Source organism: Urocitellus parryii, chromosome 15 (genome assembly GCF_045843805.1).
Source record: "Urocitellus parryii isolate mUroPar1 chromosome 15, mUroPar1.hap1, whole genome shotgun sequence".
Classification (NCBI taxonomy): domain Eukaryota; kingdom Metazoa; phylum Chordata; class Mammalia; order Rodentia; family Sciuridae; genus Urocitellus; species Urocitellus parryii.
Window position 1 is genome coordinate 46,773,392 of NC_135545.1, and position 25,277 is coordinate 46,798,668.

General features: G+C 40.1%; 1 protein-coding gene across 2 annotated transcripts in view; it reads left to right on the plus strand.

Annotated features, from left to right (window-relative positions):
- Znf23 (zinc finger protein 23) overlaps window positions 1-25,277 on the plus strand; it is an 87,585-nt gene that overhangs the window by 27,682 nt on the left and 34,626 nt on the right. The window contains exons 3-4 of one of the 2 annotated variants that reach the window (XR_013342455.1): window positions 4,328-4,387; window positions 22,145-22,468. The exons of the other annotated variant lie outside the window; for it this stretch is intronic. The gene's annotated coding sequence lies outside the window, so the exon portion shown is untranslated. Of the gene's footprint in view, window positions 1-4,327; window positions 4,388-22,144; window positions 22,469-25,277 lie in introns of those variants that run through there. 2 annotated transcript variants of the gene reach the window in all.

Genomic DNA, 25,277 nt, shown 5'->3' on the forward strand with positions numbered 1-25,277 from the left:
CTGTCCTGACCAGTTTCTGTTCCTTGCAGTTAGTGTGTCGATAAGTTTTATATATTTTGGGGTCTTTAATTCCTCCTTCTGGTCTTTCTTGGGTTACCAAGAATTCCTGAACTCAGCCAAGTTTAATCAACTTAGGAGAATGACTGCAGCTGGCACCCTGGTGCTGTATGCCTTCACATAGGCCACAGAGGCAAAGCTTAATCTCAGTCTAACCCAAGTGTTGGTTGGATGCCTTGTGAGTCTCCTGAAGCTTAAGGAGAGGAGCCACCCAGCAAGGAACACCCTGAGGACATTTCTCAACCGACACCCCCAACTTGAGGGAGATTGCCTCAAGCTCTTTTGTCATCTCTCCCCCATTTTTCATTAAGCACAGGACTTTCCACTTTAGTTCCCTGAAAAATCGAGCTGTAGGTTATAAAACTGCTTGGCTTTAGAATTGTATCCTCAGCAGCAGAACCAAATGCCCATGATACCTGTCATCTGGTTCTCTCTGATTTCGTCTCATCTTATGGGATAAGGACATGGGGGAACTGATCCAATGATGACCTTGGTTCTGTATAGGTAATGAACAATCTGTCTATTTCAGTTGCATTGTTGGTCTCCTTACCAGCTGACTCTGAAAGTGTGCCAAGCAACACTCAGCTGTAATAGTGATCCTTATGGCCATTTTGTCACTGTGCTGCTGCTTGTGGAATGCTTGGCCACTCGACACAACCTATTCAGGGCTGCTCAGTATGGTCGGGCAGGGCAGATAGTGCCTTGCACGACCCTAGGGCATGCCATCTCATCAAGGATTTAGAAACTTATTATAAAAAGTTCTGTAGGTGATCGTAAAGTATCTTGGTCCAACAAGGTAAATATTATAAGATAGTTTTCCAGTTGCTAGATATAAAATATTTAAAGAAAGGATTTCCATTTTGCATCAAAAAAACATATAGACTGGGAGCAACCCTGATTCTTGTGACATTCAGGGGTTGCTTCATATGAAAAGACTGTGCCAGATTTTTTTCCTTTGTCCCAGGCCTGAAGAGGCCTTTTCCACATGACCATAGATCATTTTGGGTAACTTCTTGATATAAATAACAATTGAGAGATAAAATAGCTATTATATATAATACAAATATTATTAGCAGCAAGTTGCTAATTAGCATAACCCTATATACCCAAGAAATTCTCCCTTTTAGTTTTTATATAGAAGAGAACCTATTTCTGGATAGTAACTGGAGTTAGATGTAGGGTTTGCTATTTTCCTGGTGATGAGTTTTATCACCAAGTTTTTAAAAAAGTGTTTGATTTTGTTTTTGTTTTTTGGGGTACTAGGGATTGAACTCAAGGGTACTCGATCACTGAGCCATATTCCCAGCCTTGTTTTGTATTTTATTTAGAGACAGGGTCTCCCTGAGTTTCTTAGTGCCTTCCTAAATTGCTGAGGCTGGCTTTGAACTCACAGTCCTCCTGCCTCAGCTTCCCGAGCCACTGGGATTACAGGTGAGCACCACTACATCCATCTCAAAAAAGGTTTTTGATAGGTAATTCTCACATGGTTCAAATTGTTTTGAAAAATATTATTCTCATGGATATTCCATAGACTCAGAATTTAAAACAGGGCATTCCTAAGATTCTGCATTCAGAGGAAAAGATAGGGAGTGCTTACCAGTCGGCAGCCTTGTCCGTCACACCCAGTCTTTAACACACAGGACAGAGAAGGGGAAATTTTTTTGACAAGCAGCTGTGTCTATAAGGGAAGTCTGTAGTCACATTTTAGAAAGCCTCTAGAACTACTTGTAAATAGGGATAATGATATCATTTTTAAAGGGTCACATCTTTTTTTTTCCCCTAAGGGAAAAAGAACAAGAATTTACTAGTTGCTGAACTGGTAACCTCTTCTCTGTTTACTAACAGCTAGTATTTATATAGCTTGTAGGATATGGTGAAAAATCTACCTCCAAAACCTGTCCCCCATCTGCCCATTTCTCAACTTGTCCCTAACATAGCAATTGGGTTTATTTTTTTATGTGTAATTTCTTTTGCTTTATGCATTCCCCCAATAATTCAAATGTATATATTTTCTTAATTTTTTCCCTCTTTAGAACACAAAAAATATGGGGCTGGGATTGTGGCTCAGTGGTAGAGTGCTTGCCTATCAGGTGTGAGGCCCTGGGTTTGATCCTCAGCACCACATATAAATAAATAAAATAAAAGTATTGTGTCCAACTACAACTAAAAAATAAATATAAAAATTGTTTAAAAAACACACAAAAAATAGTAAGTTATTCCCACTGTGATGCACATTTTTTTTTAACTTGTGAACATGTCTTGTGGGAAGCATTCCCTGGTAGTATATAAGGCATTTCCTCATTCCTTTTTACTACACAGATTGTATTATATGGATATACAATGACTTATTTAACTCGTTTTCTTATTGATGGGTTTTGGCTTGCTTTGCAATCTTTTACCATTTCAGATGCCTCAGTAATGACCTTTATGTTCACACACCTTTGCACACGTAAACTAAATACCCTGAAGTGGAATTGGCAAGTCAAAGAGTATGTGCATGCTAAGTTTTGATATCTATTGCCCTGGCAGCCTTCATACTGCTCGCAAACCATTCTCTATGTCCAGAGCTCCAGAGATATTTGAGAATAGCTTTTAGAGGAGGAAGATGTGACTCCTAGAATTTATAGCTTGTTTCCTGAAGAGGTAGAGCTTACTTTGCCAGCTCATGGGCTTCCCTTGGAAGTCCCCTGGACCTTCTGGGAAATGGGTAATGATCCATGCCAGGCCTTGTGTGGCAGTAGCAGAAAATCCCCTTCTCTTCCATCCATCACAACAGTGCTCTTCCTCAGGATGTGCCAGAAGGATCCAGGGAGGATCTTCTTTCTTTTGTGGCCAAAACAAAAACAAAACTAGACAAATCCCCCTCCTAAAATAACCATGTTGCTCTCTGCCTGGGAAATGCCAATGGATGGTAATTCCTGCCTTGTAGACTTGGCCCTGTGGATTAGAAGAAGGCCAACTAAGTAGGCTCCTAGTTCTTAAACTTGAGTTCAAGAGGAAATGATTGGAAACTAGAAAGTTACTGATAATGGTCAAAGGATGCCCTCTCCATCCTCCACCCAAGACAGATGCATCTTGAACAAAGAGCTTCTGCTTAGGGTAACATGAGCAAGAGAAACCATTTGGAACAAAGAGAGGAAACCATGGAGCAAAAGAGAGAGGAACCTAAGGAGAGAAGAACTTGACCTGTATGCAATTATAAGGAGACTGTTGGTAGAATTTTATACATAGAGCCTATAATCACTTTAGGAAAAAAGCTGATATTTCCTGGTGATTAGGAGAGCAGACACCTTTCAAAGTACGTCCTCCCTCCTTCCATCCCAGCTGTAGGCTGACTTTGTCCTGTGGGGCTCAATGGCCTTTTGCCTTCTTTGCCTGCCAGCTCTGCTCCTGGTCCCAAGCCCATTCCCTCTGGAAGCTGGAGCTTGACCTTCTAACTCTGTTAGAAGTTGTCCATAGTTCTCAAGAATTCCTACAGAAATCCTCTAACTTCTTTCTTTGATTTTACTCTCCATAAGCACTTTCCCTGGCCAGAAAGAACATGCTTTTGTGAAGTGAGTCCCACTTTGGACAACACATGGTGGGGCTGCCCAGGCCACCAGGGAACACTCTAGGGTGTTCTGGCAAAGCTCATCTGCAGAGACTGTAATCAGCAGTGGAGGTGGATGCTTTGGAGCCCTGGCAGAGGTGAGGGGCTGTGGGTCACCAGTGTGTTTAGGGAGGCTCAGTGGAGAAAAGGAGACTCTTCAGTTGCCTCCTTGAATTGTACTCTCATTGCCAGAATTCCCAGCCTGCTCATCTCAAGCAGGGCCTTGGACAGTACCCTTCCTCTTCTGTCTCTCAGCTCTCTCCCATCATCCACTGCTGAGCTAAATTATATTTCTAAAACACAAGTGTATCACTCCCTGCTGAAAAATCCTCAATAACTTTTCAGCATATATAGGGCTAAATCAAAGTCCCCAAATCTCTCACTCTGGGTCCTTCATGGCCTGATCTTTGATTTCCTGCCACTCCCCTTCTTTTTGGTACCTTAGAATCCAGACTCAACTTTAAATTCTTCCAAAACTTCCCTGTTATTTAGGAGTCCCAAGACCTTCAACTACAACTCTTCCAGAGTCAGCCGACCTTCTTCCTTTAAGAAAGTTTTTCCTCCTCTTTCCAAATGTCCCTCTAGCATCCATCCCACTCTAGAGGAATTAGCTGTATGAGAATGTCTCTTCCCACTGAACTGCAATAATTTAAGGGAAAGTCTGTCTTGTTTCTCTTACAGGTCCATAACAGTTTGGTGAGTGATGAGGATTCCTTAAACACTTTTCAAATGAATGAAGAAGTAAGTAGTAAGAAATCAGTAAGTAATTGAGTGTGGGAGGAGATATCATCACTGTTAGAAGCAAATAACCCAACAAGCTCCTTCTTGAAACTTATCATTTTATAGAATGCATACAGACAATATTTAGTATCAATGACTACATTGAGTACTAAAGCACATAACCAGTACTTACTCAGGTGTGGTATTAATAAAATCAGGTGCATAGTTTTGATATGAAATGGCACACTAAAATATTTTCCTACACTGATCCTGTAGTAGTTAAAACTAAGAGGAAAAACAACATTAAATTATTTTTAGAAATTTTTATTAAAATGAAATAAAAGCCCCATTCAGGTGACAGGCTGCCTTGTTCTAATCAGTTCAATTACTAGATAGACAAGGCAAAACAAACAACAAAACCCCCAAACTCAGCACATCCCATCACCCCAGAAATAATTTGAACCCGTATTGCTCTAGTGATGGGTGATTGGCATCAAACTGAAACACAGTGGACAGCCTCTAGTTGAAGAGTAGTAAGGATGTTAGGATTTTTAAAAATATCACCAAAGGGGTGGTGATAAGGTACAGTGACCATGAAAACACCAGAACAATGAGCCTCACTGAACAGTCTGATTAAAGAGGGCTGAAGTTTGGATATCCCCATAATCATACTGTAAAGACTTTTAGGAACAAAATGAGAAATTCTGTGAAAAAAAAAATAGAAAGCAGTTTAAGAAGCCTGAATCCCAGGGGCTGAGTTGTAGCTCAGTAGTAGAATACTTGCCTAGCATGTGCGAGGCACTGGGTTTGATCCTCAGCACCACATAAAAATAAATAAATAAAATAAAGGTATTGTAACCATCTACAACTAAAGAAGAAGAAGAAGAAGGAGAAGGAGAAGGAGAAGGAGAAGGAGAAGAAGAAGAAGAAGCCGCCTGGATTCCAACCACTTAGCATGTTGCTAATTTAGATTCTCCAGTGATATTCTATCCCTGCGCCCAGATATCAGGGATGACAGAAGATGCCTGTACAGCTGAGGGAATGGGGTTGTGCTGGGGACACCCACCTTAAAAAAGAGCCTGTAGACTGGGAAATATGTAGAACTAAGTTCCAGGGCAAAGGGTATCCATACATCAATTTTTTCACTAGATTGAGAGTGCCAGGGGACTGAACTTTTGTCTTTGCCAGTGCTGTGTCCATAGTGCCAAAGGCAATGCCTGGCATATAGTACACGCTTAAGAAACATCTATCAAGGAATGACTGAGTGAACAAACATTTGTAGAGGTTGTTTTACTGTTTGAGATGCCCTCACTGACCCAACAAGGAAGGTTGGACAAGGTATTATTAGTAGTAGTAGTATTAGTATTATTACTTTTTAAAAAGGTCCACTCATTTATTCTTTTTTTTTTTTTTTTTTGGTGATGCTGTGGATTGAACCCAGGGCCTTGTGCATGTGAGGCTGTACCAACTGAGCTATATCCCCAGCCAGCCCAAGGTATTTTTTTTTTTTTTTTGAGAGAGAGAGAGAGAGAGAGAGAGTTTTTTAATATTTATTTTTTTAGTTCTCGGCGGACACAACATCTTTGTTTGTATGTGATGCTGAGAATCGAACCCGGACCGCACACATGCCAGGCGAGCACGCTACTGCTTGAGCCACATCCCCAGCCCTTGTTTTTATTTTACACATATAAAGCATTCAAATTCCAATTAAAAGTTCCAGACTTGCTCAAAACCATTCAAGCTAGAGGTCCTTCTACCTTAGCTGACATGCTGGCTCTCTAACTTAATCATGTTTTATATCTGCATGGTGTTTCATGATTTTCAAAGCCCTTTGAGGGTTAGTCATGAAAATAACCCAATTAGAAATTTTGGAGTGAAGAGCCACTTTCTTATTTTTCAGAATTTATTCAGTTTATTTGTAAACTGAACTTTTGATTGATTGACTCACCAGCTGTAATAGCTCTGCCTGGCTCACAATGCCCATCTTTTGGGTCTCAGTTTTCAGTCACCACACCACACTGCACCTAAGCTCGAAAAAACCTTCAGCTCTCTATGCCTCTCCCATCCCCAGCAGAGAGCAGGAGAGAAACTGTGGGAATCACAGAAACTTGAGCTCCAAAGCAGGATCTGAACAGATCGGATGTACCAGGGGACAGTTTACAAATGTACATCAAAACAGCCCTGCCCAATTCTAGGCACTTTAGGGATAGGGTCAGGCTTGGTGGAAGAGCTAACAGCACGGGGCTGCTTTCTACTCAGAAGATGCCCCTGGTGATTCGGATACAGATTCACCCTCCCTCCCACCAGCCCCTCTAGCCAGCCAACCGGATCCCAAGCTTTGCTGCCAGAAGTTATCTGATACTCTGATCCCACAGCCCTGGGATAATTCTCTTCTTACCTTATTAATGGCTTAGGCTTCCCACTGCTTTTGAGAGGCTCACTGCTAGCCGAGCTGATCACTGTTCACTGACTCACCAGATCCCTTCATGGCTTCCTCCTCCTCCTCCTCCTCCTCCTCCTCCTCCTCCTCTTCCTCCTCCTCCTCCTCATAAAAAAGATCCACCTTGGAAGAGGCTTGACAAACCACTGGCTCCCAGGAAGCTGTGACATTTATAACTTTAACACCAGTGAGACTCAAGGGGTGGGGAGACTCTACAGCATGTGGGCAAAGCAAAGGAGGACGCATTCTCTCCCCCGCCTGGGATGTTGCCTGGAATGTTGACTGCTCAAAGGTCAGCTCTCATGGCAAGGTAGAAGCAGAAAAGAAGCAGACTTAGCAGATGAGTTCCCAGGGACATTGCTCATTGTAGGCGGAATTGCTCAGAAGGTCTTATACCTTACTCATATCTTTTTTTTTTTTAATTTCTAAGGAGAAAATGTGAAGATTGTTTATGCCTTGCACTTCTTTGCTCCCTCCACCCTACAGAGGTAAAATATCTTATCCTCTGTGTCACATCCAACATCTTTACCCTTCTCATAAGAGGTAATAAATATGTTCTGGAAGGACACAGATGTACTGGCATTTGGTTGGAGTAAAGGGGACAAAAAATTTCCCTTTAAAAAAAGAGAAAAGAGTCATTATTAAGGATGATAATGTCTTACTAGCTGTGTGCCTTGAGCAAAACACATACCCACTCTGAGCTACTTTACATAGTTGTTAAGAGTCTAAAACAGAAGATGCATGTGCAGAAATGGAAACTGTGATGCAGCATAGAAACCACAGACTTTCAGAGATCTGGGCAAGTTACTGCATCTCTTTTGAGTCCTAGAATATCAGTGTAAAATAAGGGTGACAACATCCACCTGATAGAGAACGTTGGGATTAATACACACAAAGTCCCTACATAGTATTATGACAATAATAAAAGTTTTAAAGCAGTAGCTATTATTGAATAATAATAATATACCTCTTGTTTATTCCTGGGCTGCTGGCTCAATTTCCAGGCTCTGAGAGAGTAGGCAAGCATTGTGTGAGTTCTGGGACTCTAGGGTTTGGATGATTTCCATCAGCTGAGTCCCCTAAGGCCTTATCACTGCACAAAGGACAAGAACCTGTGAGGTTGCCACGTATTGATTTCAACTGTGCATCTCTTTTTCTCTTCCTGTTTCTTTCTGGCAGAGAGAAGAGAAATTTCTCTTCCTCCTTGTTCTGTGCAGAGATGTAAGTTGAAGAGCCAGAGTAGGTAGCAGTAGTTCCGTTTTTATTCTTCTTTTAAAACTAATACTTGTTAAGTATAAAAAGTTTGAAAATACACTATTTATAAGGAAGGAAATAGAAATCTCTTTGTACATTGCTTCCCAGAGAAAATTGCCATTGATAATTTTCCTGTTCATGTAGAAAAGACAATTTTATACATGCTTTTCTTTTATGTTTTGCTCTATTTAAAGATAGTTTAAATTATGAAATGCAAATAGGTCATAAAGGTAAATTTAACAGGGCTGGGGTTGTGGCTCAGCAGTAGAGCACTCGCCTCACACGTGTGAGACCCTGGGTTCGATCCTCAGCACCACATAAAAATAAATAAATAAAATAAAGGTATTGTGTCCAACTATAACTAAAAAATACATATTAAAAAAGGGGTAAATTTAACAAAGGAACTACCACTTAAATAACAAAAATAAACCAAAATCAGAACAGCGCCAAAGCCACCCCCTTCCCTCACAGACCTCCCGACTCAGCGCTCAGGGGGCTGCTTTCACAGTAAGCAGGCCCTTGCTTCTGTGTGTGGCTTCCCATGTGGGCATCAGTGGATCAAACCCGCAGACATTCTTTTGAGCTTTCCTTTCAACCTTATCCTTTAAGAGTCATCACGCCATTTCATATAGTTATCTTTTTAAAAAATTTCTATGTAATGTTCCTTATAACATCCTCTTATGATGTATCTTGTTAATGGGCATTGGGATTGTTTATAGTTGTGATTGACTTTTTTTTTTTTTTTTTTTTGGTACTGAGAACTGAACCCTGGGGTGCTCTACCAATGTGCTACCTTGTTAATTTTTTTTTGAGACAGGGACTTGCTATGTTGCCCAAGCCAGACTCGAACTTGTGATCTTCCTGCCTCAGTCTGCTGAGTCGCTGGGATTACAGTGCACCACTGCACCTGGCGTGACTGAATGTTCTTGACATGTACCCTGGCACACATGTCTACTGCAGTGTCTCTTGGGGATGCTGGGACACAGTCCATGTTGGGCTTTGAGTTTTTTACTTCATGCTATTTACCCATGTCAACTAATATATTTGGCAGATGTTATTTTGACAGGATTTATAATATTCCAGTGCTCCACTCTCAGACAAAATTAGATTGTATTGTTTCTGATTTTTTCCTATTACATGCAACACTGTGATGAATAGGTGACTTTTTATATATTTTGGTTGTAGATGGACACAATACCTTTATTTTGTTTATTTTTTTTAATGTGGTATCGGGATCGAACCCAGTGCCTCACACATGCTCAGCAAGTGCTCTCATATATCAGATACACAAATTGTGTTTTATTTCAGGGAATCTCAGAGATCCCTACGATAGGCTCTGTATACTTCATGCACTCTCAAACCATGGTGTGAAGACCGTTGTCTTCCTGGAAGCACCATTCCAGAGGACTGGATTCTCTATCCCTGCCCTTGGATCTTCACCACCTTTACAGTGTGGGCTCCACCTGAATGGTGACGAGACCTTGGGTCAGACACTCATCTAGTCTCTGATTACTTTATATCAGTTTCTGCTGGTTGTATCATCTAGTGCTACTGCTTTTATCTAGGCCATTGTTCCTCGTGTACTGAGACTGGAGTTCCTTTATGGCTCGACTTGGGTACAGGTCTTTCCTGCTCACAGTGGCACTGAAAGGTCAATGAGGTTTTTCTTGAGTTTCTTTTCATGTGGGGGCTCCAACATTCCTCATTTTACTGTGTACATCAGCCTACAATGTGGATGTGAAGACCTGAAACTTTTGAGTGATCTGAAACTATCTTTGTCACCAACCCTACATTACTTACCAAAGTCTGGTGTCTGGCAGAGACTGTGTATTGGCTAAGTGGCTGGATTTAAAGAATGGATTTAGGGGGACTAGACCTTTGTGTTTTGGCTAAACTTCTACATGTTTGACCTTAGCATCATAGTGATCCAGCACCTTCTGAAGAAGTGTCTGCAAACCAGGAAGATAATCTTGGGTGCTATAAATCTTTTTATCAAATTGACAGTTGTTTTCAATAGAACTTGCTTCTTTGAGTTGCATCCTGGGGGTGGACACCTGTGTAGGTGCCCCATGGCAATAGGATGGTATTTATTGCTGTGTTAGAAATATTTGTTTCAATAATGGAAGAACAAGCTAGATTAGGGGAGGTCAGAATCAGGGAAAAGGGAAATGTAGTTTTAAGTTTCTTGTTGGTTGTTGTTTTTTGAGGCCTCTTAATAGGGCATAGAGGATAGGAAAATAGGGAGTTCCTGGTAGAGATCAGGCATCCTTTATGTCTTTGGTGGATCAGGAGCTTGACACTGCTGAACATTGCTGGATAATGGTTACCTTATGTGGAATCAGGATCCTGGAACTGATAGTAGAGCAGGTGAAACCAGGGGAACATTAAAAGATGTGATTATAGTAACCATGGAGACTAAGCTGGATTAGAGGAGAAACAAGGGCACAGATGGCATAGCTGAGCTAATGTGGAGGACAAGCTTTTTGGAAGCCAAGGGTCAGGATTTGAGGCATGATAGTTTTGGAAGGACCATATTATAAGAGCATTGAGATTATGTAGCAGCATCCTAGGAGCAGTGTTGGAGCACAACCGTATGACTGCTATGAGGGTCGTTTAGTCTGGCTAACTTCTGTTGTGATTTGGCTATGAGATGTCCCCTAAAAGCTCATGTTAATGTAGTAATGTTCAGACTTGCAATGATTAAATTATGAGAATCAGAACCTAATCAGTGGATTCATCTAGTTGATGGATCAATAATTTGAAAGGATTACAGTCCTGGGGGCTTGCCCTGGAAGGGTTCATCTGGTCGGCCTTACCTTGGGCCCAGAGCAATGGGGACGGCCAACCCTGGACTAAACCTCTCAAACCATGAGACCAAAATCAACTTTTCTTCATCTAAGTTGGTCTTGTTGGATATTTTGGTCACAGTGATATAAAGTTGTGTCAAATGTGGGCAACTGTAGGAAAGGAAGAGGCAGAATGATCTGGAAGCCTCAATGAGGAGAGCAAGTGGACTCTGTTCCACTGTGGGGAACAGAGAATAGCTGTCCCTAGAGAGGGCTACCAGGGAAGGAGTGACCTCAAATAAGACCCAATTTCTGTTAGAGAAACAAGGAGAAGGAAAAGTACAGACCCTAAGAAGGATTTTGTTGTTCCCAGCAATGAACTCATGAAGATTTTAGGAGATGGAGAGAGTGGAAAATGAGGTCAAAAGATGGGCTATACAGAGCCATTTGGGATGGGACATGGAGCAACATGGGATCCTGGTCTTTTTGAACTTCCAGCATAAATCAGGAGAAAGAGAATAATGATAAGAGAAATAATGGTCTCACCGCAGGCAGAGGTGGCCCAGTTAAGTGTTGGGGGAGAGCATCCAGAGAGCTGGCTCTTTACTCTTTGTTCTCATCACTGGTGATGCGAAGGCCAGGGAAGGAGTGTTGTAGAAATGGAGACCCCGCACACTGAATATGAACAGTGTCACCACTGTAATGGGGCAGAGTGTTTTGAGTCAGCTTGCCTGAGGAATGGGAGTCTGGTCGAAGGCAGGAAGGGAAGTGACGGAGCAGCGTGGAACACTAAAGGGCAAGGTAGACTCCGGGAGACTTCACAGGAGTTCCTGAGTGCTGACCTATCTGACACCACGATGTACACTCACAATTTGGGCTGATATGGCAGCTCAATGATGCCCTTGGGTGTAATCTTTCTGTAGACTTTTCAACCTCATTTATTGTGTCATGGCCATAAAAATGCTGCAGAACATCTAGGACTAACATCCATGTTTCAGAGAGGAAGTAGGGGAACAGTTAGTAGGTGGAGAGGATATGCATGGTATAAGCAAAGAGGTGCATGTACTTAAGCCTCCAAAGTTCTTAGCTCTTGTGTGTTTGCTCTGTTTAAAACAGCTTCCCTTCTTTATGGCCAACCTAACTTCTGTCTTTTCTTTCAAGATTCAACCCAAGTTAGTATCACCTTTTCTGGGAGACCATTCATTATCTCCCTAGGCTGAGTTAGGTGCCCCTGGTTTGTGTGTTTAAGTTGCAGGGATGACTCTGATTCTTCTGTGTCTCTATTTCCTGTGCTGTGTAACTGTAGTCTTGGCAGTGCAACTTATTTTAATCATTGGGATATTTTTAAACAGAGGCTTAAAAATCACTGTGCAGTTGGGTGTGCTCTTGCTCTTGAGTGTAAAGTAACAACAATGATAATGTGCCTGCTTGATGAGATGCACATGAAACAGACCCAGATCGCCATGTTTGTCCTAGCCAAGGCCATCCAAACTCTGCCAAGAGCAGTTTAGCCCTGAATACTTGAACAAACCCACCCAAATCAGCAGAACCATATGGGTTTCTACCCCAATGCATGAGAAATTGACAGCTATTGTTGTGTATCACTGAAATTATGTGGCTGGTTGTTATTCAGGATTATTGTAGCATCAGATGATTGACACAATCCCTCGGGCATGACTCTAAACATGGAACACTAAAGGGCAAGGTAGACAAACCTTAGCCTTGTCTCCCCAACTAATATTGGGAAAGAGCCACCTTTTATCTGCATATATCCAGCACCCAACCTAGTGCCTGCCACATAGGGATTATTCAGTGAAAGCCTGTGAAAGGAATGAGTGAATGAGCCTTTGTTTAAGGAACTCACTGCTTTGTGCACAACAGGTGCAAATTTCCTATATTTAAACAATGAAATCAAAATGATCTACCCACGGAAAATCCAGTTCAATAAACTACATGAAGCTCCCACATAAAATAAACTCTCATCACAGATTAAAGCACTTTTATACCTCCAGTACAATGGTCATTTCTTAAACACTGGGCACTTGCTTTTACATTTTATTATATTGTATAGATCAGTTTAAAGATAATCTAAATCCCATAATACCTTTTGTAGGGTAGAGTGTAAATAAGTGGATATGACTCAGTCTAAATATCCTTACTATTATCTTCAGTAAACACTACTAGACCATTTTAACTACTGACATTTCCTAAATAATGTGAAGAAACTTGTATTTCTGAAAGAAATTATTTGCATTAATATAAAAAAGAAAATTTTTACTGGGGGTCTGCCTACTGAGAGCAAAGGTGTATCTACTAGCTTAGTCAGTGTGCAGGTGGAAAGATGAGGCTATCATCCTTGTGAAAGGTCAAAGATCACACGACATGGACTGTTTTGGGGACACTGAGCAAACTAGTTTTGACCAGGATGAGAGTTTCCTGCAGATCAAACATTTAAAAAAAAAGTCTATGGGTGGAAGGTAGAGTGGAGCCCAGCTATGGAAATCCTGGAGTATGATATGAGGGCATTTTAACATTAGCTCTTGCTGAGCAGAGAATGCAACTTTTAAGGAAGGCAATGACCAAAATGTACGAAGCACGGTCACTCTAGCTGCTAGGTTCCAGCAGTATGCTGTGAGATGATTTTTTGCAGAAACATGTTTAATAATCACATCAAATCATTTAATATCAAAATACTATTTGCAGGCAATGGGCCATTTATTTAAAAATAATATTTCATTAAAGTCTAGATTTATGTCAAAATACAAAAGACCAAGGAATTATTTTGAGGTCAAATGTTTGTTGTTCTCTTCCTTATAACCATTTAGCCTGTTGCCCATTGGGAGTCCATGAATAATTATTATTATTTTTTTCAATTTAAAAAATTATTTTACTATTCAGTAATTCTCATAAAATACATAAATGATATCATGAGTACCAAATATAACCAGAAATATCCATAGCAAATTAAAACTGAGCATTTTGCCACAATTCTATCAGGTATTTGTTTTGTTTTGGTGTCAAGGAATTGAACCCTGGGTGCTTAGCCACCAAACCATGTCCCAGCCCATTTTTTTATATTTTATTTAGAGACAAGGGTTTCACTGAGATGGTCAAGGCCTTGCCATGTTGCTGAGGCTGGCTTTGAACTCTGAACTCTGAACTTTGAACTCTGGCCTCAGCTTCCTGAGCCACTGGGATTATAGGCTTGAGCCACTGTTCCTAGCTATCAGACTTTTTTCTTCTTTTTATCTGGACTACATTGGGTGGATCTCATTTTCCTTTGTTGTGCTTTTAAAACTCCCCTGGCTCCTGTTGATCCAGTTGTGTGGAAACCTAATTGTAGCCAGGGGCACAGCTTGGAAGTGACAAAAATGAGGCTTCTTGAAGCCAAAACTAGAATCAACATGCGAATCACCTGCTCTGAGTTCCCTTCCCAAGAACAGAGCTCCCTGAGTACTGGGAACATTTACCTTTTGGGTGTGAGGGTGTCCTTTGCCCTTGAAGTATTTCATAGCCCTATAACTGGATACTAATTGCTATGTTGGTGTCAGTTTTTCCTTTTATTCAACAGAAGCTTAGTGTCAAGAAGGTTAATTCTATATGTCATGTTAATAACAGAAGCCCATCCTTTCACACTCCATGCCTCTCTACCTGCTGTTTCCTCTAGAACATTCATCCTGCCACGCTCCCATTCCACCTGACAAACTCCATTCAGCCTTCTAAACCTTTTTTCTGTGCAGCCTTCCCTTATCCTGATGATCAGTGGTCTCCTCCCTACTCCACACCTAACCCCACCATGTAAATAGCCACTCTCTTGTTATACAAAGTTAGTTATGCACATGCATTTCAGGTCTGTCCTGTAGTTCCTTTTGTATCCCCAGCGTCCAACATAGGGTCTAGCGTCTAGTAGGCTCTCAGTTAGTGTCCAAGCCAAGGGGAGAAGATCTAAGGGCAAAGACTGAAATTCTAAATTCTTCTAAGAAATCAGAGCAAAATATAAAGTGCAATACCTAAAAACAACTCAAATTCGATTACTCCTTCTTAAAGTATTTGGTTTCACAGCCCTCCAGTGGCAATCAAGGCAATGCCGTGTGGCCCCTTTATGGTATTCATTTAAAAGGCTCTTTGAGGCATCTCTACTGCGGAGATGCGGGCAGCTTCCTTTACAACTGCAGAGCGCGGCCTCGCCTCTGTTCCAACTGGAAGCTCTCTCCTGTACACCTTTTTGTCCTGTTTTCTCACGTTTCCACCACTCAGGAACGTTGTTTTCTTCCTCAGAGATCAGCCTTCCTTGCCACATCCTCCTCCACCCACTGCCTCCCGAGCCAGGCAGAGCTGCGGGTGGTGGGGCAGGAGGGGGAGTCTAGCTCTGAGCCCCGGGGTGTTTTCTTTTTACTCTTCTCATATTTGTAATCAGACAGGCGTGCAGTGTAATCCGCCCTCCGTGAGGATTGATGGAACTTGAGCACGGTTTAGTTAGCAGGCGAGGAGGAAGTGGGCCTCAGCAGGTCAGCTCCTGCAGCTGCTTCTGCAGACAAAGCCAAGGCCCCCTGGCTTGGGGTTGAGTCCTGCGGGTGTGTCCTGGGGAAGCAGAGCCGGGGGCCCCCTTCCCTCTGTTGCTCCTGGCAGTAGGAGCCAACTGGATTAAAGTTTGTTGAATAAATGAATGAATGTGACGCCCCCATTTCTATCATTCTTGACAATTCTGTTTTGTCTTCAGCTCTCTGTATTTGTTTTATCTTCCCTACTCTTTTTTTTTTAAATGGTTGTTTTTACTTATACATGACAGTAGATTCTATTTTGATAAAATTATACATGCATGGAATACATCTTATTCTAATTAGTGCCCCAGTCTTGTGGATGTACACGGATGGTGAGATTCACTGTGTCCCTTATTCTTGAGCAATTCATGAAATATGATATCAAACACCTTGAATGTAGAAGCAGAAAAAGAACCCAGCTGTCTTCTATTAAGCCAGTGTTAAAAGAGATTTTCAAAAATAATAATACCAATATTTTAATTTAATTTTTTGGTTTGGGAAAATATAGTTATTTTTCATAAAAAGCATGTTAATTATGTTAATGTGTAATGTGTTTATTATTGTTATCTTTAAATAAAATAAATACAAATTTTAAATTATCAGTTTTAATTTCTAATATGGTAAATATTGATACATAGAAGCCCATATATACAAAAACTCCTCAGGGGTTTTAATTCTTTCAGAGTATTGAGGAGCCCTGAGATCAAAAATGCCTGAGAATAGATATATTAGATTGTTATAGTTAAAGCTTCGTCCCAGGGTTTCATAAACTGACTTCCAGACCACTCACGTATCATCGAATCAAGCCTTTATTGAAGCACACCGGTGGCGGCTGACCAGAACATAAAGCTGTTCCCCTGATCAGCCCCGAACAATTGCAAGGGCACTCCTTATAAGCCTGAAAACCGCAAAAGGGATGTCCAGGGGGTCTAGCCAATGCAAGCAAGCCAGGTTACAGAAGCGGGACAGTGCAGTCAAGCAGAGGGAAGCCTAACCAATCACAGTTAGCCCAGTCACCCCAGTTACAGAAACAGAGCCCCGTTACTCTAGTTACAGAAACAATACCCCATTAGGTGTTCTTAAAGGTTTCTATAGCAAAAGGAAAAGAACATCTTGCCCCAGTCATGACTCTTCCACTTGGCATGGTTGTTTTACAGGATGAAGTCATAAAACAAAATGGAGTCACATTTGCTCCTACTACCACAAGATAATATATAGGTTTTCCCCCCAGCTGTATAATTTTGGATATTCTCAACTCTTAAAGCAGTTTAGGCAAAGTCCAAGTTTTGGAGGGTGAACATTAGGGCTCAAGATCACTAATCAGTTTCCAGATCAACTCAGAAAAAGAGGCAGCCCTGGGGCCTGTCTCCATGCTTGTTCTTGACTGTTTTGGGCTACTTGGATTTATTCTGATCTTTTTTTAAAATTTATTTTTTATTCTACTTTGTTATATATGACAGCAGAATGCATTACAATTCATATTACACATATAGAGCACGATTTTTCATATCTCTGGCTGTATATAAAGCATATTCACACCATTCGTGTCTTCATACATGCACTTAGGGTAATGATGTCTAACTCATTTCCCCATCTTTCCTACCCCCGCTACCCTGTGACCTCTCCCTTCACCTCCCTCTCCTTTGCCCTATCTAAAGTTCAGCATGAAGCTGATATTTGAACCCATGAGAATTGATGAACTGATCTAACAGAGGGAAATAGAAAGTATTCCAGAAAAGATTGGGAATGTCTCCTAACCCAGCCTGCATGCATACTTGGGAGGGGTACACACAGAAAATTTGAACACATTGTGGGGCCTTGTGCACATACACGTGGACACACTAGCCTGCTTGTGCAGTGCACACCCATAACCCCCTCCACACAAAGCACCCATTGGCTACTACTCAGGAATGAATCTGGTAAAAGGCTCCAGGCAGATCTTGGAAATGAGCCTTGAGCTATTTGGACAGGAATTCTAGGGCCCCAAGGCTCTGGAAAATAGTGTAGAAGAGAACAGCACAGGAGCTTGGTAGATGTGTTGCTGCAGACCGCGTTCTCCTCATTCATCTGGGTAAGGATCAGAGCAGGTCAGGTCAGAGCTGGGACATCTAAAGCACCGGAGAACAGGTAGGGACATTGGCATTCGTGTCCAAGGGTGAAACTGCACATCTTATATTCATCAGGGTGATCAAGGGCGTTACTTCAGAATCTCATACGTAGTTCCTAGGAAGGGAGCCGGTGTAACTCACCCTGCCGTGTCCTAGACTCTTCCTGCAGAGTCTGCTGTGCCGGCCTTCCCTTTGCTTCATACTGCCCTTATCATAATGCAAGTGGGCACTCTTCCTAAATTGACCAAAATTTATGTTGGTGGGAAGGAGAAGTAAGTGAATAGGAAAGATTGGGTCAAGGGGGAAAACCCCTGCCACAGAGTTCAATCTCAGCTAAATAGACCAGAAGGTCTGATGCACACAATCAATGGGCATTTGAACCTCAGTCATGGTACACCTAGGTCCCCGGGCAAAAAAAAAAAAAAAAAAATAAAGTTCCTTCATTCCTCCCATACTCCTCACTCCCCCATTAACATTATGAGTCATCATCCTCATATCAAAGAAAACATTTTCAATGAACATCAGAAAACTTGTATCCCTATCTCAAGCGCACATAATTCCCAGTTATGACTTTGTACTTCTAGTCTTGTTATTTCATTCCTGACCCCCATCCTCTTTTATGCTTAAGTGACATGTCAGCTTTTACTTTCTCCTTTGAGTAGACCTCTCCCCCAACTTTCTGTACTAAATCTCACAGAGCAAATGCTCTTACAATATCCAGGCACTTCCTGGTCTAGGGATTAGCCCAGTGGGGTGTTTCACACTGTGGCAGGTACAGGATTACAACTCATTTCGTGTTTAAGTTCTTTCTGGTTGAGTACCTCCAGGGTAGGTAGCAGGAGAAAAGGCAAAGGAGGGAAACTCAACTCTTTTGCAACAGGTTCTGTATAACTAGTAAAAAGTGAAATTAAAACTTTGTCATAAGTGAAGCAAAACCAACCAAACCAACCAACCCCAAAATCGTTCCTGGTGTAGTTATTTCTAAGAACTTCCTTGTTTGGCTGGAGGATCTCCTTTAGGGGAGGCCCATCTTGCAGAGTGAATACAGAAGTAGGAAGCACGTCACATATCACGTGACAGTGGAGCATGAATATGCAGTTTAGGATGCAGACTGCCTTTGTTTTCTTCCCCTTCATATACTTGAGTCATAGCTTGATAGAATGGACTAAGAATTTTAATTGGCCTCTGTTACTTTATGAAAAATTATTTTTTAAAAATCTGTGTATACTATAAACTCAGATATACTATATATTATATACCTGACACATACTGGTAAATTTCCTTCTGTTTATTTGCTGGTGCCTGATTTAATTAGTGATTTCTTTGGGTCTTGCTTTTGCAGTTTCCCTGATAATCTTCCATGATGACACATTTTGAGAAAGCTGGTAAATGTAGAGGCTATGCCCAACCAGTTCACTTGTTTGTTGTGTGGTTTTTGGCAAGTCTTTCTTGCCCTGGGTCTCTGTGACATATCTGCCACACAGGGACAGTTGGGAGGGAAACAAAATGCAGACAACAAAGTTTTCAGAAAGTTAAAAGTATCATTCAAAACCTAAATAATATCAACTATTTCTCATACTTGATTCTCAAAATACCTTGAGAAAGAAACAGGAAACTAGGTACTGGTTCTACTTTCCACATCAGAACAAGACTGAGGAATGTTCTTGGGGGCCAGGTGTGGCGGCACATGCCTGAAATCCCAGTGGCTCAGGAGGCTGAGGCAGGAGGATTACAAGTTCAAAGCCAGTCTCACCAATTAGCAAGTCCATAAGCAACTAGTTAGATCCTGTCTCAAAATAAAAAAACTAAAATAAAATTTAAAAAGGACTGGGGCTGTGGCTCAGTGATTAAATGCCTCTGGATTCAATTCCTGGTACAAAAAAAGAAAAAAGAATGTTTGGGGGGTTGCAAAGTATGTCAAGTATGTCAGTGATTGGATTGGCCACATCTGCCTTTTCACAGCCTGAGGAAGTATTCTCAAAGCTAGAGGTCAGTATCTTCCATGCTGGGATGGACGGTTCTGAGGGAATCCAGTTCCAGATTGTCAGCTTCACTTGTGGTCTTCTGGGAGTGGGCCTGATTGCTCATGCCAGTTCTTCTTGCCCCAACCCCCTTTTGACATCTGCCCCCTCTTGTTTTGCAAAAAGAATATATACTCATAACCTGCTCTGAATTGCCTCAATAGGTTAAAAAATGAATAATCAAAAGGGGAAGAAAAAAAAACATTGTCTACCATTTGTCTTTCATTGTCGTGCACATTTTCCTGTTGGGAGGAATTGGCCTGTGAATGGATATTCTGAATTGGGGATTGTTGAACAGGATAGAGGAGCAGAAGTGATTTCACCTCTTCCAGCTTTTTGCTCCTAGCTAGAATCTTGTGATTTGCTTTCATGGACATCAAATCTCAAAATCTCTTTTTAAAAAATTTTTTTTAATTGTTGATGGACTTTATTTTCTTTTATTTTTGTGTGGTGCTGAGGATCGAACCCAGTGCCTCATGCATGCTAGTTGAGCACACTACCACTGAGCCACAACCCCAGCCCCTCAAAATCTCTTTTTCCCTACATATTTGAGATAGACCATTGTAGTCTGTACATTCAATCACCAAGACTTTTAATAAAAGTGCATTTAAAACATGAGATGAGATGAGATAAAAATTATTGAAAAAGTATTGAATTGGTGATCGTGTTTGGAATTCATATTTTGCCTTCCTAATATTTTGAGTATATCAGATTAAACAAGGTATCCATTATATAAAATAATAACATTGTTATATAAGTGAATAATTATTTATCATGATAATTCTTGAAGTTTTTTTGAGTGTACTAGATTCCAGGAATTAAGTAAGTGAATTGCTCCAATAAGTAGGCAACACATTCTCTTGAATCTTTCTACTTATTGGTTTTCATCAAAATTAAAGGAGAAACTTGTAATAAAATGATGGATTTAGACAGTGTTAAAAATACCTGCTAGCTCCATTAGATGAAAAGCTAATGGGGAACTAGATAATGAGTGATTTTATCAGATAACTGAACCTGCTAATGATCAATCCCGTCACAAAAACAGAGATGCTCAGACTCTATGTACTTCCAGTGAAGTAGGAATTACCTATTCCACTACAAAGGATTCTTGCCCCAGTATCAAATATGAATTCGACCAAGCCTTAAGCTCAAACCATCAATCTTTAGGAAATACAGGGATCAGAGGAACATGTTAACGTGGTCCAAGCAGCTGCCATTAGCAGAATTCAGAATTTGGAAAACTCTATAGGACAAATGACCCAGTTTTCATCAGATCAATTGTGAGGGTAAAAAAAGAAAAAAAAAAAACAGGGGAAGAATTGAAAGGATAAAAGAGATGTAGAAGAAATATCAGGCAAATACAACTTGTGGACATTGTTAAGATTTTCAGTGGAAAAGAAACCCCACTGAAATCCAAATCAAACCCTAACAAAAATATGTATGAGACAATCAGAGAGAATTTTCACACCAGCTTGATATTGCATGACTTGCATTTTAAAGGTATATACTGGTTTATAGTTACTCTTAAAAAAAGCATCTTCACTTTTTAGCGACATATACAAAGATCTTTACAGATGAAGTGGTCTGATACCTGGAATTTGCTTCAAAATAATCCACTAGTGATAAAATGTGGATAATAGACTGTGGAGAAGGGTTGAGATGAAACAAGATTGACCATGTTGTTAAAGCTGGTGGTGGGCACAGCTAGATTCATTTCATTCATCTATGTTTGTATAGACTTGACATTTCCAATATAAATATAGAAAAAAATCTAAAAAATAAATCGATGCATTAAAGAAGTACCTTATCTAGCCACCAGCTGGTAGATCACTAAATATAGCATTTTTTTGATGATAAAATACTGTGTGATTTTTAGTATGAAGTTGAGAGGATGGAACACCTGACATTGATTCCCATTGATTTGCTTATATAAACAGTGTTTATTATTCTAGAAAGAAAATCAAGATATGTTGAACTGGGCTGGGGATGTGGCTCAAGCGGTGGCACGCCCGACTGGTGGCACACCCGACTGGCCCTACTGGCATGTGTTCGATCCTCAGCACCACATACAAACAAAGATGTTGTGTCCACCGAAAACTAAAAAATAAATATCAAAATTCTTTCTCTCTCTCTCTCTCTCTCTCTCTCTCTCTCTCTCTCTCTTTAAAAAAAAAAGATATGTTGAACTTTTTTCATTCTATGAAGAGGTGATATTTATGTAGGAATACATAAAGAAACATGAAAAAGAAAAGCCCATCTCCTAATAGATATGTATTTTTAACACTTTTTTCTTTTTGCGTTTAATAATTGCTTGTGTTATTTTATCAAAATTTATGTTGTTTTAATCAGGTGTATACTGATACCAGTTGTAATAACCAGATTCAGAAGTTTTAAATATTTGGAGTCTTTGGTATCAGGACAACTTTTTAAAGTTCAAATTATATGCATTACATATTTTGTATGTGATAAGATAATTGGGAAAAGACTTTCAAACCTAAAACATTCCCAAAGGATGAAAATGTGTGAGGAAGTATAATGGAAATAAAATTTCAAAGAGATAAAGGAATGGTATAAAATATCTGAAAGTTAAAGAAGAGGTTACTCATGATTTTTTTTCTTTTAATTAAGTGAGCTGGACCCAGTGGCACATACCTGTTATCCCAGTGACTCAGGAGACTGAGGCAGGAGGATTGCAAGTTCCAGACCAGCTTCAACAATTTAGTGAGGCCCTCTGCACCTTAGTGAGACCCTGTCTCAAAATAAAAAATAAAAAGTTCTGGGGATGTTGCTCAGTGGTTACAAATGCACCCCTGGGTTAAATCCTCAGTACCAAAAAAAAAAAAAAAAAAGTGATTGAACATCCAATGATTAGGGCATTAAGATTATATGGATGTATTTAAAAGAATGACATAACAGTTTAATTTAAATGTTTTTTTCTTAAATTAAATCCTTTAAAATTATTAATGATATAATGACATATTATTATATGTCCAAAATGTTAAATATTAAAAATGTCAAATGATAAAAACATATTAAAAGCTGTCTAGATGTTTTTCTTTTATGAATTTTTTATTGAGTAAAATTCACACAACATAAAATTAACCATTAATAATTTCAAGGTGTACAATTTGGTGGCATTTAGTACATGCCCAATGATGTGCAACTATTGCCTCTTTATTTCCAAGATATTTTCATGACCTCAAAAGGAAACTCTGTACCCATTAAGTCCTCACTCTGCATTCTCCTCTACCCAGGTGCCTCTGATGATAAAATACTGTGTGAAACAGAGGCACCTGGGGTAGAGGTCTCTGTAGATTTACTTATTCTAAATGCTTTGTACAGTTTGAATCATGTGAAATACAAAATGCAAGGCTTGTGTGTATGGCTTCTCTCAGAGTGTCTTCAGAGTTCATCCATGTTGTAGCATGTATCAGTACTTCATCCCTTTTGTGGCTGAATAATATTCAATTATATGATTATGAATATACCATGTTGTATTTATTCATTCATCATCAGTTAATGGACAGTTGGGTTGTTCATACTAAACTGTATTGTGTCTAGTGGTATTGTCAACATTCATATATAAATATGTGTTTGAATAGCTGTTTTCAATTCTTTGAGGAATATTTCTAGCAGTAGAATTGCTGATAATTCTGTTTACTTTTTTGAGGAAATGCTAAGGTTTTCCACAGTAACCATACTATTTTATATTTTCACCAGCAATGTGTAAGAGTTCTAATTTCCTCCACATTTTCTACAATTCTTATTTACCATTAAAAAATTATGACTAACAGTATATCTCATTGTAATTAAGACTTGCATTTCCTTATTGACTACTGACACGCAACATTTTCAGGTGCTTGCTGGTTATAAGTACCTGGTCTTTACAAAACTATTTTAGGGTACCTAAAAATAAGAAGAATAACAACAAAAAGTTTGCATACCATGACCCTGAGCTTCAGACGTTGTGAAGATCTTGCCCAAATTGCCCTGTGTCCTCCAGTACCTTTCTATGTCCCTGAAACTTCAGGTGTATTTGACTGAGGGGACAGTTCTCCATTATAGAAACACAAAACTCAAATTAAAAAAAAAATCAAAATTTCCCTCGAGTGGGGGGAATGGCTTGAGAGTCTGTACATACTGAAGCTTCAACAGAACCATTATTCTCTCCTACCTGCTAAATTAGGCCTCCTCTATTTTCTTTTATAAACACTAAGAATTCAAACCTCTATGATGAAATTTGAGTGCTTATTGGGAGCCCCTTGGACATAGTTGCCTTTCCTTACTGATGTTTTGGTTAGGCAGGATAACCAGGAGGGACATTGGGCTCTGATTCTCACAGATAGGCTTCAGCACCAGTGGTCTGGGCAAGATATTTTGGTGTCACCCTGGAAGAAGGTGAGAGGACCACAAGTATCTGGGCAGATGAACTCACAGCTCAGCAGAGAGTTTACCAGGGAAGCTAACTCAGGGTGAATACTAAGCAGTAAAATTTATATTTGTGGGAATATCCATTCTAGCACATCATGGAAACCTAGGCTTTTTCTCACTAAACAACTGACTCTTCTTCACTCCAACCATCCTCAACCCCAAGTCACAGAGGAAAATTTCTGGCTTAAAACGGAACAGCACATGGTAGGAAGGAAGTTAGCCACATATTTGAGTATTTTCTAGCATTAGATCTCTAACAGTGGTTCTTAAATGTTGCTGCATTTTGGAATCACCTGGGGAAGTTTTAAAAATCCTGTGCCTGGGCTGCACTCACATCTAGAGAGTTAAAGCTTTGGATAGGGATCTTAACCTTGGCACTATTGATATTTGGGACTAGATAATTCTTTGCTTTCTGAGTGATGTCCTGTGTGCTGTAACATGTTCTGCAGCATCCTTGGCCTCTAGATGCCGGTAACATCTTCCCACAGTTGTTCTAACCAGAAGATATTGCCAAGGGCTTCCCTCAGGTGAGGGGCAAATCACCCAGTTGAAAATCACTATGATCTGGATGAGATCCAGTCATCAGTTTTGAAAAGTTTCCTGGTTACAGCCAGGTTTGTGAACCAATTGGTCTTTCCTTTGGGAAGCATATTCTGGTATGAAAGTCCCAGGAATTTTGGAGTAGGGTTTTAAAAACTGTAATTTAATATTATTAGTTCAATGAGCATGGAAATATTCTGAGCCAGATAAACAGTTCCACTCATCCTATCTCATAAGCAACTGTTCCTTTCTATCCAGGAGATTTTGTCAAACAGAGACTGTGAAGAACTTGAAAGGTTAGTAAAACCTGTAAGCCTGTAGTTTACAGAGCACTTTTACTGTGAACAAGGGACTCAAGCTAACGAAAGATCTAAGCCAAGATAAAAGACCACAAAGTGTACATTACTGGGACCAAGATAAAATCTACTATTGGATGGAGGTGTTCTGTGCTTCAAGGTCTTGCACTTGGGGATCTACTTACATGCCATTAAATAAGAAGACATCTAAATGAATAATAATAGCAATAGTGATAATTTTTAAAATAGGAAGACAAACAGAGGAAGGGGAACTGAGGGAAGGCGTAGTGGAGGGAAAGGGGGAGTACTGAGGATAGAAACAGAGAAACTATATTATATGCATTTATGAATTTGTCAAAATGAATCCCACTATTATGTATATCTATAGTGCTTTAATAAATAAAAAATTAGGGTTGGTTTGAAGAACAAGCATGTTAATTCTTCTGTAACATGTTTTAAAACTAACTGTTGTACATGAACATTTATGCATTGTG